The following is a 14,291-nucleotide window of genomic DNA, read 5'->3' as shown; positions in this document are numbered from 1 at the left end:
AAAAGAATTAATGCTAAGTAGCTTCCAGATCCAGGCAGCATGCTTAAGGAGCAGGTTTGCATCCAGGAACAGTATTGAAAGCTCCATGAAGAACTGGTCCAATGAGGAGCCTACTGCAGCACCTAACTCCTAAGACAAAGGCTAGAGTGACTTGACTAGGTTATGTTCCAGAACCCTACCTTTGGAAGGGATTGAACAAGGCACTTTTATCTAAAGGGAGAGAGATGGGTTCTGCCACCTTCCAAGAATCATGATGGGAAAGTCCCTACCCAGAGGAAATAGGTTTAAATGAACACCCAGAAATGAATAGTACGTGACCTTTGCATGGGCTGTTTTGTGTCATGTGGCACTAAATTCTTTGTTGTTAATTCATTTGGGGAGAACAGAAGATGGCAGAATGAGCTGAATCCGAACTGACAAAAGTGATAAAAATTCTATTTTTCCCCAAGGCCTTAATATTTTGCCACAGGATTGTAGGAAACTAGAAATGTCTAAAGAGCTAGGAAGCTATACTGGCCCTATATAAGCTAGAGCAAACCATTGGTGTGTCTGAATTCAGACTAGAGCCTGCATGGTGATTTGGGGGCATCTGTGGGGGATCTGTAGATATATGAATAATATTCATGTAGGGGAAAGATATTTTAGGAGTACTTTTTATTTTTCTCTCAATGGACTTCACATGAACATAACAGGGACCACTGTATATTTTCTTTTTAAAATTTTTTTATTAATTTATTTTTTACATTCCATATTTTTTTTCAAGACAGGGATTCTCAGTAGCTATGGAGCCAGTCCTGGAACTCTTTCTGTAGACCAGGTTAGCCTCAAACTGATAGAGCTCTACCTGCCTCTGCTTCCTTAGTGATTATTGCTTTTTTTTTAAAAGAAATTTACAAAATTTACTTTATGTACATTGCTGTGAAGGTGTAAGATTCTTTGGAGTCGGGCAGTGGTGCCGCACTTGGGAGGCTGGGAACAGGCGGATCTCTGTGAGTTCGAGGCTGGGCTGGTCCGACAGCCTCCAAAACAATACAGAGAAACCCTGTCTCGTAAAACCAAAAAAAAAAAAAAGATTCTTTGGAACTGGAGTTACAGACAGTTGTGAGCTGCCGTGTGGGTGCTGGAAATTGAACGTATGTGCCCTGAAAGAGCAGTCAGTGCTCTTAACCACTGAGCCATCTCCAGTCCCCCACTGTTTATTTTCTACCAAGTCTACAGAAATTTTCCTTAGTATTCTTTAAAAAAATGACTACAACTATTTGGTGTGTGTGTGTGTGTGTGTGTGTGTGTGTGTGTGTGTGTGTTGCGCATGTGTACATACCACTGCATGACTATAGAAGTCAGAGGCCATCATGTGGGAGTTGTTTCTCTATACTGTGTGAGTCTCAGAGATAGAACCCTGGTCATCAGGCTTGGAGGAAAATGCCTTTACACATTGAGCCATCTCACTGGCGCCCACTTAGTGTTCTAGTACTTGGGATACTACCGACTAGCAAATGCTGCTTCTCATCTCTCAACAGAAGAAAGAAAAGGCTAGGGTAGCTATAAGATAGGGGCTGAGTGCTGTTATGAAAATTGGAGTTGCTCTATGAGCAAACACAAGACAGCTATTTTCTCACATGTGGCAAGGAGCTTGGGTCTCTATAAAGTACAAAGTATAATCAGAAAGTGAGACAAATTTAGTAAAGTGAACAGCCCAAATAACTTTTACATGCAGACATTATTTAGGAAAACTGTCCCCATAGACTATGGGTAGATGGAATAAGCCCCACCTTCTTTCAGAAGGGAAGGCAAGAACAAAGCCCTTTAGAGATTCAGATTTTTTTGTTTTGTTGTCTGAGACAGGGTTTCTCTGTGTAACAGTCCTTGAAACTCACTTTGTAGACCAGGTTGGCCTCGAACTCACTGAGATCCACCTGCCTCTGCCTCCTGAGGAATTAGTACCTAATCTGTCTGAGAATGAAGGATCTGGGAAGTGAATTTGAGTGGCGGGATAGACAGCCATCTGTCTAAGTGCCCACCTACCTACAGCCCTGTGAGCTCCTGTGTAGCACCCTTGAACCAAACAATCCAGTAGGGAACATGGTGATAAGTGTGTAGAGCAGATGGAGCTGACGGTCTGCTCTAATCCATTGTTCCATCTTTTCCCTTGCTGCTTTGGTTCTGTTGTAATCACGTGTTTAGGAAACGGGTCCTATCTCAGACTCATGCCGGGGTGACGGTGGGATTTCAAATTGTCAGTCAGAAGTAATGAAAGATTCATTCTCCTTGCTAGTGGTTAGTTTAGGCATGAGTATGTGATTTAGTCCTCAGACCTGAGAAGAAGTCTCCTGGGTAACTTTTGGGAAAGATCTGTCTCAGTAATAAAATAAATGTACAGGAAGAGACTTCCCTTATGCTGACACTTACCTTGCAACCAGAGTGCTGTCAGCAGAGGAAATCAGGCAAAAGAAAAAAGAGGAGGAGGAAGAGGAAGACGGAGGAGAAGGAGGAAGAAAAGCCCCTATACCTTTAATGGTACCATTTGACATTGATTCAGCCAATCCTGAAAGAATACAGGAGTATTTTTCCATTTCTAAAATATGATCAACCTCTTTCCTTCTTTCTCCTTAAGTGAGTGAGGTGTGTGTGTGTGTGTGTGTGTGTGTGTGTGTGTGTGTGTGTGTGTGTTTATACATAGTGCGGTAGTAGATTATGAGAGATCAAATTGTGACATACACATTATGGGAAGAAGCCCTTGAGTACATGCAAAGACAGAAAATAAGTGAGAACATTCATGATCCCTCAAGGTAATGGTACTGAATATAGTAGCATATCTGTTCAGTGACCTGAGAACTGCCAGGCTAATGAATCATGAGGTATAGTGACATGAGAAACATTAATTTGGATCAGAGAACTAAATTTGGAAACACAGAAAAGGGTGAAATCTCAAGTTCAAGTAGTTCATCACCTTACTTGTGTCTTAGAACTTGAAATAGGAGCATCTGTTAATACATGAGAGAACAATTGTCCTTCTGGTATATCTTCTACTATCCTCCTGCTCCATGAATGGAACCAACATACTTTCTGCTTCAAGACCTTGACTACATCATCTAGTTAATGTGTGTGAACCATTAGACATAACACCTGAAGTGTCACTTTCAGGTAATCCTAAATATATTCTGGTATCAGAGAGAAGCTCTTACACCTACATTTTGGGCAAAGATTGGGGTATGTCAGGACAGTAAACACCTAACAACTGAAATGTTAGACCCTTCAGCAAATGTTATTATAAAAATCTATAGTAATGATGTTATTAAAATTATATTGCTAGACTGGATTATAGTCACCCAAATATAGAACATCATATGCTTATTATACATAGATTATCATCAAAATTAATATGTTCTGAACAATTTATGGATAATTGAGAATATTTTTGTTGGTTTTTGTTTGATGTGAGTCTTGCTATGTAGCCCAGGCTGGCCTTGAACTCATACTCTTTTGTCTCCAACTTCTGAATGTTGGATTATGTATTTATTTTATGTGTATGGGTATTTTGTCAGCATGTATATCTGTGTATCTTGTGCATGCCTGGTGTCCTTGGAGGCCAAAAGAGGGTGTTAGATGCCCTGGGACTGAAGTTATAGATTTTTTTTTTTGGTTTCGAGACAGGGTTTCTCTGTGGCTTTGGAGGCTGTCCTGGAACTAGCTCTTGTAGACCAGGCTGGTTTCGAACTCACAGAGATCTGCCTGCCTCTGCCTCTTGAGTGTTGGGATTAAAGGTTGGCACCACCACATCTGGCTAGGCCTACTCTTTTAAAAACTGATTTTCGAACGAGTGAGGGCTTCATGTAGACTTCATCGTAATATATTTTATTTTGCCATGTTTTGTTGTTATCATTTAGAAGCCTGATGTTTACTAATGAGAGACAGAAAGGGAGTAGATCTGGAGGGGAGGAGAGGCTGGGAGGAACTGCGTGGAGCAGAGGGAGGGAAAACTGTAATCAACATATATTATATGAGAAATAATCTATTTTCAATAAAAGGAAGAAATAAAAACAGATTTTTTTTGTTTTTGAGACAGAAACTCACTATGTAGCCTTGATTGTCCTGGAATTTGCTATGTATAGATCAGATTGGACTAGAACTCATAGTTATCTGTTTGCTTTTGCTTTTGGAGAGCTGGGGTTAAAGGTTTGCGCCAGCGCCTGTACTGGTCTGCCCAGATGGGGGCATAGAGCTGAAAGAAGTCGACACATGCCTTCATCCTTAATCTGGAAGTTATTTCCAATTGATAACCACTTGCAAATGAGAATTGTTCCCTCGATTAGAATGAAGCATCCCTCTTTATCTCTCCTGATTAGTTTTAGTTGCAGTCTATTTGGTCAGATATTAGGTTGGTGATACCTGCTTGATTTTTTTTGGGGGGGTCTCTGTATTGCTTTGGAACCTGTCCTGGAACTCACTCTGTACGAGGCTGGCCTCGTACTCACAGGCCTGTCTCTGCCTCCCAAGTGCTGGGATTAAAGGCATGAGCCACCAACACCCAGCTCACCTGCTTGTTTCTTGAAGTTGGGAAGCAATAGAGAGGAGAATAGCAGGATACAAGTGATCTGATGGGGAAAAGTGGGAGAAGACAGGGAAGGAGAGAGGAATGTGGGTAAAATAACAAGGATTTTTTTTTTTTTTGGTTTTTCGAGACAGGGTTTCTCTGTATTGTTTTGGAGGCTGTCCTGGAACTCGCTCTGTAGACCAGGCTGGCCTCGAACTCACAGAGATCTGCCTGCCTCTGTCTCCTGAGTGCTGGGATTAAAGGCATGCGCCGCCACCACCCGGCAATAACAAGGATTTCTGAAAGAGCTACAAAGAATCATGCTATAACTATTTATCCAAAAATAAATCTTTACCAAACAAATCTTTACAGATTCAAAAATACTGAAATCACTCCTTGTATCTCTTTTTGTTTGTTTGCTTGGTTGGTTGGTTTTTTTCAAGACAGGGTTTCTCTGTGTTGCTTTGCAGGCTGTACTGGAACTCTCCTCTCTGTAGACCAGGCTGGCCTAATAGAGATCCACATGCCTCTGCTTCCAAAGTGCTGGAATTAAAGGCATGCACCACCAACGCCTGACTATACTCCTTGTAGCTTATCTGACCACAATGCAATAAAACTTAAAATTGATAACCCAAAACAAAACAAACAACAAACAAAAACCCTTTAGTAAAAATGCAAACTCACTGAGATTAAACAACTCATTACTGAATAGTGAATGGGTCAAAGAAGGAATCAAGAAAGAAATTTAAAAACTTCCTGGAACTAAATGAAAATGAAAACACAACGCACTGAAAGCAGTCCTGAGGGAAATTTATAGCACTAAATGCCTATATTATAAATCAGAGAGGGCGGGGCGGTGGTGGTGCAGGCCTTTAATCCCAGCACTCGGGAGGCAGAGGCAGGCGGATCTCTGAGTTCGAGGCCGGGCTAGACTGACAGCCTACAAAACAATACAGAGAAACCCTGTCTTGTAAACCAGAAAAAAAAAGCAGAGCAGAAATTAATTAATGGAAACAAGGAAAGCAATCCAAACAATCTGTGAAATTACAACTAGTTCTTTGAGATCTGCCTCCCAAGTACTGGGATTAAGGTATACACCACTGAACCTGGCAATGTTTACAGGTAGTTTTTGAGAAAATCTGGATCTATGTTCATCATGGACATTGATCTATAACTTCCTTATTTGTTGTTGTGTCTTTTATTCTTTTACATTTATTGATTTATGGGTGTGGCTTTTTCTTTCTCCAAGGTCCTAAAAGTACATCATTAAGTCATTTATTTTAGATCTTTCTGAATTTTTTTTGTTTTTTTTTTGTTTTTTTGGTTTTTCGAGACAGGGTTTCTCTGTGGCTTTGGAGGCTGTCCTGGAACTAGCTCTTGTAGACCAGGCTGGCCTCGAACTCACAGAGATCCACCTGCCTCTGCCTCCGAGTGCTGGGATTAAAGGCGTGCGCCACCAATGCCCGGCTCTTTCTGAATTTTTTATATAGACACAGAGCTAGAAACTTCCCTCTTAGGACTGTTTTCATTGCATCTCTTTTTTAAAAAAATATGGAATGCTTCATGAATTTGCGTGTCACCCTTGTTCAGGGGCCATGTTACTCTTCTCTGTATCGTTTCAATTTTAGTATATGAGCTGCCGAAGTGAGCACTTCATTGCATCTCTTAATTTTGTAGGAGACTTTGGAGCTGTGGGTTCAAGAAGTCCTGGAATGCTATAATCAGAGCTTAATAGGCCATTCTGCTATAAATTTGGAAGACCAGAAGAAATTTCAGAGAACAACTGTCCAAAGTATCTTCAGGAATAGAGTCTTACCTTCAAGTTCTAGGAGGTACTCAAGGAAAATAGCAATAACCTGTACTGTTTTGAGGTCTCTTGGAGTCCTGACTAAAAACTCAAAGGGAGACTCTGTATGTTTAGCACTTGGGTTTTTGTTAGATAGTTAATGGCTCTTGCAGGGAACATGATTCCCCGTGTGGCTTAACTCCATGTATTATATGCATTTTAATTAAGGTCACAGAATATCATGTTTCCCCGTGGCTTTATCAAGTATCTTTGGTGTTATTTGTTTCTCTTTCTTCCCTCTTTCACTTAATTGGCCTTCTTCACTCCTTCCCAGTTACAACCCTGAAGCAGTGAACAACTCTACTGGCAAAGGAGGTCTAAGATACTTTATTAAGAAATCACTTACTGGTCCCCGAAGCGGCCAGGATCCAAGAGAGATTTACTTTCTCTTCTCCCTTTTATCTCTCGCCTCTCCCACATAACCATGTCCACGTGGACAGGACCTCGGATATGTGAACTCTCCCTAACACAACCCCCCATTATTCTCATTACCAACTTCATAGCACCTGTCTCCTCCTAAGCCCTTTTCTAGAGTTCATTCTCCCCCACTCTATAGTCCCCTTCTTCTTTCCTGACTTCTCTGGCTACTTCAGGTTATATACTCACATCTAAAGATTTGGAGCTAGAATTCACAAGTAAGAGAGAACATGTGGCTTTGTCTCTCTGGATCTGGGTTACCTCAGTCAGGATAATACTTTCCCGTTCCTTGCACTACCTGCAAACTTCATTTTTCTTTGCAGCTGAGTAGAATTCCATTGTGTGTATGTACCATGTTTTCTTTATCCATTTGTCAGTCAAAGGATATTTGGTTGTTACTATTTGTTATCTGTTTTTACTAAGCAGCAGTGAACATGGCTGAGAAAATAACTGTGGGGCAGAATAGTGAATCGTTTGGGCATATGACAAGGAATGAGCCCAGCCTGGTCTACAGAGCGAGTCCCAGGAAAATCTCCAAAACAATACAGAGAAACCCTGTCTCGAAAAACCAAAAAAAAATTTCCTATGTACAGAATACATAGGAATGTTTTAAACTGATCCCTAACTAAACTGAATAGTGGCAAGGAAAGTGATTTGCTTGATGTAATCCTTTAAGTTTTGCTAGCACTGACTTTAGAGTGTAGAGTTTGGCTAGCTTTATAAATGATTCATGCAAGGCTGAAAATAATGTGTAATCTTGAGTGGTCAAGTGCAAAACTCTGTCTATACGCATTACAGCCAGAACATTAACTGTAATGTTCAATTCTGCATTTCTTGCTGCTTTTTTGACTGCTCAACCTATAGCGCCCAGAAATTGTACCACTCATCATCATTCTACTATGATTATAAATTCGTCTTTTGCCATTTCTAGATTTGCCAATTTTTTATTTTATATATTTTGAGACTATGTTGCTAGAAGTAAAGTTTAGAACTATCTTCTTTGTGACTTGAATCTTTTTAACATTTTGTATTGGTTCCCTTTAAATCTAGTGTCTTAGTCTATCTTCTGTTGCTATAAATGAATAGCAAAGACTGAGTAACTTGTAAGGCAATTTTTTCTTAATATTTTGTGTTTTAATTAAAATATACTTATATCACCCCCAACCCCTTTCTAATCCCCAAGCCCTTTCCTGTCTTCCTTCGCTTACTCCCTCTCAAATTCATGAAACAGGAAAAGATGTGTTTGCATCATGGTTCAAGACTGGACAGCCAAATGTGGTGAGGTCCTTTATGGTAGGAGACTCTTTATAGCATCGCACAGGGGATAGCAATTGAATATCCAGCTCAGGTCTTTCCTCCTCCACTTAGAAAGCCATAGATCCATTAAGTTAGGGACTCCCACACACTGGCTCACTTAACCTTAGTTACTTCTGAAAGGTACCATTTTCAAGTGCTGTAGCTATACTAAATTTAAACTTGTGTTAATTTCCCATCTTCTTATTTCATAACAGCGTTTAAATTTCAATATGAGTTTTGGTGAAGATATCCAAACCCACATCACATACCTTTTTTTTCTTTTGAGGCAGCATTTCTTTGTGGCATTGGAGGCTGTCCTGGAACTAGCTCTTGTAGACCAGGATGGTCGTGAACTCACAGAAATCCACCTGCCTCTGCCTCCCGAGTGCTGGGATTAACGGCTTGCGCCACCAACGCCCGGCATTGTTACAGAATTTATATCTTCCATGGTAATGGCTACAGCTGAAACTCAATTTGTAGAGTGTTTTTCCTACTTTGTATGAAGCTGTGGGTTCAGTCCCAGCACACAGGAAGTGAAGGCAGGATTGGCTGCATAGTTAGTTTGAGACTAACCTGAGCTTGTCACCAAAAAAAAAAAGAACAAAACAAAAACCTTTAGCTCAAAAGAAAGAAACCTATCTTATATGAAATTAACGAAGCTTCGCTGATACTTTTGGTTAAGATTTAACTCATAAAGTAATCCTTATCTATCCACAAAGGCCACATTCCAAGATCCCCAGTTGATGCCTAAAATTATGAATAGTATGAAGCCACACACACACACACACATATATATATATATATATATATATATATATATATAATTTCCCTACATATGTGTACTTATAATAACATTTAGTTTATTAGGCACAGAGATTAATAGTAACTAATAATGAAATAGAATAATTGTCAAATTAAAATACATATATATATATATATATATATATTTTTTGGTTTTATGAGACAGGGTTTCTCTGTATTGTTTTGGAGGCTGTCGGTCCAGCCTGGCCTCGAACTCACAGAGATCCACCTGCCTCTGCCTCTCGAGTGCTGGGATTAAAGGCGTGCTCTACCACCGCCTGGCTCAAATTATAATATATTAAAAGCCAATCTAACACTTGAGATAGCTACTAATTGATTAACTGATACATAGTACATACAATATGTATATATACCAGGCAAAGAGATGATTTGTGCCCTGGGTGGGACAGAGTAGGACTATTCAAGAGTCCATGACACTTTTCAGAGAAGCATATAATTTTAAAAATTAAATTAAGGGTGCATGCCTTTGATCCCAGCACTTAGGAGGCAGAGGCAGGTTGATCTCTGTGAGTTCAAGACCATCCTGGTCTACAAGAGCTAGTTCCAGGACAGCCTCCAAAGTCACAGAGAAACCCTGTCTCGAAACCACCAAAACAAACAAACAAAATAAATAAGTTAATTAAGATGCTGAAAAAGAGGGTTCAGCAGTTAAAGAGAACTGGTTGTTCTTCCAGAGGACCCAGGTTCAATTCCAGCTCCCACATGGAAGCTTGCAACTGTCTCTAAGTGTATTTCCAGGGCATCCAACATCCTTACACAGACATCTGTGCAGGCAAAACACTAATGCACATAAAATATAAACAAATAAATTAAGAAAATTTCATTGAACATAATTGTGTATGTGTGTGTGTGTGTGTGTGTGTGTGTGTGTGTGTGTGTGTGTGTATGGGTGTATGTGCCACAGTGCATTTGTGGAAATCAGAGACAACTTTCAGGAGTCTATTCTCTCCTTCTATCATTGGTTATAGGGATCAAACAGATCATTAGACCTGAAAAACAGGCACTTTATCCATTGAGCTGTCTCACTGGACCAGAATAGTGTATACTTTAAAAACCTATGAATTTCTTTTTGTTTTTTTGAGACAGGGTTTCTCTGTGTAGCTCTGGCTGTCCTGGAACTCACTCTGTAGATTAAGCTGTCCCGGAACTGACAGAGATTTGCCCGCCTCTGTCTCCTAAGTGCTGGGATCAAAGGTGTGCGATATCACTGCCTGGCTGGATACTTCATTATAAAAAAATTTTTTTTTTGTTTTTTCGAGACAGGGTTTCTCTGTGGCTTTGGAGGCTGTCCTGGAACTCGCTCTGTAGACGAGGCTGGCCTCGAACTCACAGAGATCCGCCTGCCTCTGCCTCCCGAGTGCTGGGATTAAAGGCGTGCGCCACCACCGCCCGGCTCGGCAGCAAGCATCTTTACAACTGAACCATCTAGCGCGCCAATGAATGATCTTTTCTTTTCTTTCTTTCTTTTTTTTTTTTTTCGAGACAGGGTTTCTCTGTATTGTCTACACTTGCCTGGAACTTGCTCTGTAGACCAGGCTGTCCTTGAACTCACAGAGATCCACCTGCCTCTGCCTCCAGAGTGCTGGGATTAAAGGCGTGAGCCACCAACGCCTGGCTCCAATGAATGATCTTTTTGATTTGTTCTTTAATTCACTTTCCAACTATTCTGTTGAAAATTTTTGCATCTATCTTTAATAAGGCTATTTATTCATATTTTCCTATTTTGCTTCATTTTATCTGGTTTGGCTCTCAGGGCAACATTAGCTTTGTAAAAAGAGGCCCCTGGAACTTTTCCCACTAGACCATCCCCCACACTCCCAGGCGTGGCTCCGGCTCCTGTTCTCCTTGATGAGTTTCCCCCAGCTTGCAGCCTCCCAGGGTCATAGTACACTCCCAGACCTAGCTCTGGAGGGAAAGCTCATTCGCCACGTTTGCCTGGTGAGTGTCAGGGAACCTCACTCAGCAGCCTCATCTCCACACCCTAGCCCCAGGCATGTAGTTCCTGCAATGGTGCAGCCTGAGGCAGACTAGACTCTAATATCAACACAAAACCAGTGAAAGGAATACATGTGTCCAGGACACACTGCAAGTGCACAAACAATGTGGAAATGCCATAAATTGTGTCCCCTCTCCCCAACACTTACTAGTTCTATAGAAATGTTCTCTAATGGAAATTACCCAGATGAATCCCAGAGAGAAAGACTTAGAAGAACAATCATGCATTTTATCAAAGAATTCAAAGAGTTTAAAGAAGGCACAAACACCCTGATGAACTAAAGAAGATAGTAATAAATGGCTAAGTGATGTCCAAGAAAATGTAAATATGTTGCTGAATAAAATGATGTAGACAATTTAAGATTTCAAATCAGAATTCAGTAAAGAGATAGAAATATTGAAAACTCACGCTGAAATAAAGACAAGGGAAAAACTTAATAACTCAATTAGAAAACTCAAAGGAAAACCTTATCAGCCGAGAGAATAATAGAAAATATAATACTAGGACTTGAAGATAAAATAGAAGTACTGGATCACTCAAATAAAGAATATTTATTTAAAAAGCCAGGTGGTGGTGGCATACACCTTTAATGCCAGCACTCGGGAGGCAGAGGCAGGAGGATCTCTGTGAGTTTGAGACCAGCCTGGTGTACAAGAGCTAGTTCCAGGACAGCCTCCAAAGCCACAGTGAAACCCTGCCTGGAAAAAAACAAAATAAATAAATAAATAAAAATAATCTTTATGAAAGAAACATACAGCAAATGTGGAACACCATAAAAAACCAAATCTTTGAGTTATACGCATAGGTGAGGAAAATAATCCCAGGTAAATGAAACAGTCTAGGTCTTCAACAAAATCATAGAAGAAAAATCCCCAAATCAAGGGAAAGACATCCATACAGATACAAGAAGCACATAAATACCAAAATAAAAGGATCAGAAAATAAACACCCAAAGGTATATAATATATAAACACTAAATATATAGAACAATGAGAGGGTACTGAATGCTTAAAGAAAAAATATATAAGTCATCTCTCTTTCATATATATATGAAAACCCATCATAACAACAGCTGATTTCTAAATGGACACTCTAAAAGCCAGAAGAGCCTGGAGCAATGCACTCCAAGTTCTAAAAAACCACAGATGTTGGGCTGAAGAGATGACACAGTGGTAGAGCACTGGCTGCTCTCCCAGAGGACCCAGGTTCAATTCCTAGCACCCTCATGGCAGCTCACAACTGTCTGTAACTCCAGTTCCAGGGGCCCTGAACCTCAATGGCAAAACACTAATGCACATTAAAAAAAAATTACAGATGTCAACCTAAACTACTATACTCAGCAAAACTATCTATCATAGTTGAAGAAGAAAAAATTTCTGTGATATAAGCATGTTAATATAACTCATGTCAACCATACCAACCCTATAGAGAATACTGAAATCAATACTTAGGAGTAAAAACAGGAATAAATATAGCCGAGAGCATAGAAAGAAAACAAATGAATCTATAATCACTGAAAAAGTAAAACAATGTACATAAACAGAAAATAAAAGATTAAAATGACAGCACACACACCTTTCTATAATAACTTTAAATATTAATTGCTTCAATTCACCAATCAAATGACATAAGAATGGAAACAAAAATGTATCTTTATGTTGTTTACAAGAAACTTATCATCAAGGATAGACAAAACCATAAAATAAAAGGATAAAAAACATTCCCAGAAAATGGGACCAGGAAGCAAGAATATTGCTTCCTAATATCTGACAAAACAGACTTCAAATTAAAACTAATCAAACTTGAGTGCTCCCTGCCTGCCCTTGCTCCCGTGCTTTGGAGATCCAGGCCACCTCACCGGAATGGCTCAGGCTGAATTTGAGAAACCTCCTGAAGAGGTGAAGTGCCTCAAGACCCAGCCAAGTGATAAAGAGATGATGCTCTTCATCTACACCCACTTCAAACAAGCCACTGTGGGTGACATAAATACAGATGGGCCCAGGCTTTATGGACCTCAAAGGCAAGGCCAAGTGGGATTCCTGGAATAAACTTAAAGAAACTTCCAAGGAAAGTGCCATGAAAACCTATGTGGAAAAAGTGGAAGAGCTAAAGAAGAACATAAAAAACCAGATTTGGTGGCCAGCCACAAGTATGGTATAATGCCTTGTTTTTTCTAATGTAGATGTTATGGCTCTGATAAATTAGGGCCAGAATTAATCACTGATCCTCCTCCTTGTCTCTCTGTGTAGTTTTTACCTGAAAATCAATTAAAAGTACATTGTTACTTTAAAAAAATTAAAACTAATAAGAAGAGATAAAGAGGAAATTTGAGGGCTGGAGAGATGGCTCAGAGGTTAAGAGCACTGGCTGCTCTTCCAGAGGTCCTGAGTTCAATTCCCAGCGACCACATGTTGGCTCACAGCCGGTTATCTGTAGTGAGATCTGGCACACTCTTCTGACCTGCAGGGATGCATGCAGATAGAGCACTGTACACATAATAAAATCTTTTTTTTTAAAAAGAGGACATTTGATTTTTATTAAGGAAACAGTTAACAAAGAAGGCATTTCAACCCTAAACATATATGCACCAAATTCTGGTGAACTCATTTTCACAAAAAACATACTACTAATTTGACACATAAATGAACTCTAACTCAGTAACAGTAGGTGATTTCAATATTCCACTTTATCCATTAGACAGGTCATCTAGATGAAGGATTAACAGGGAAACATTTGAATTAAGTGACACCCATCAAATACACTTAATAGGTATCTAGAGAATATTATACCCAAACATAAAAGAATACATGTTCTTTCAAAAGCCCACAGAAGCATCCCTAAAATAAACCATATTTTAGGACAAATCCTAATAGATTCAGAAAAGTTGAAATAACTACATGTCTTATCTGATCATAATATAATAAACCTTAAACAGCCAACAATTCTCTATTAATTACAGAAATTCTTGGAGAGCAAACAACGCATTAATGAATAATGGCTGGGTCAAAGAAGAAATCAAGAAATAAAAATTTAAATTCCTGGAATTAAATGAAAATCACAACATAATATAACAAAATCCCAGCGATACATTAACAGTAGTTGTAAGGGGGGAAATTTAGAGTTGGGGAATACCTATATTATACCATTGGATAGAAATTTGTCAGTGATGGTGCACACCTTTAATCCCAGCACTCTGGAGGCAGTGGCAGGTGGATCTCTGAATTCAAGGCCAGTCTGGTTTACAGAGCAAGCTCCAGGACATCCAGGGCTACAAAGAGAAACCCTGCCTCGACAAAAACAAAAAAAGTTAGATAGAAAGTTGGGTATGGGGGCATGTCTTTAATTCCATAACATAGGGCATAGAATAGAGGTAGGTGGAT

At 39.7% G+C, this 14,291-nt stretch overlaps 1 non-coding gene and 1 pseudogene across 1 annotated transcript; one reads left to right on the top strand and one right to left on the bottom strand.

The window, feature by feature from the left end:
* Positions 1-6,079: 6,079 nt before the first annotated feature.
* On the bottom strand, positions 6,080-6,186 carry LOC121140059. Its single transcript, XR_005876898.1, has one exon. It is a non-coding gene; the product is annotated as a U6 spliceosomal RNA (small nuclear RNA).
* A 6,587-nt stretch (positions 6,187-12,773) lies between these two features.
* Positions 12,774-13,071, top strand: LOC101842745 (annotated as a pseudogene).
* Positions 13,072-14,291: the final 1,220 nt, after the last annotated feature.

The sequence above is a fragment of the Mesocricetus auratus genome, unplaced genomic scaffold, assembly GCF_017639785.1.
Source record: "Mesocricetus auratus isolate SY011 unplaced genomic scaffold, BCM_Maur_2.0 Super-Scaffold_100003, whole genome shotgun sequence".
NCBI classification, from domain to species: Eukaryota; Metazoa; Chordata; class Mammalia; order Rodentia; family Cricetidae; genus Mesocricetus; species Mesocricetus auratus.
The sequence above is the reverse complement of the archived record's forward strand: the minus strand, read 5'-3'. Positions and strand labels throughout refer to the sequence as shown.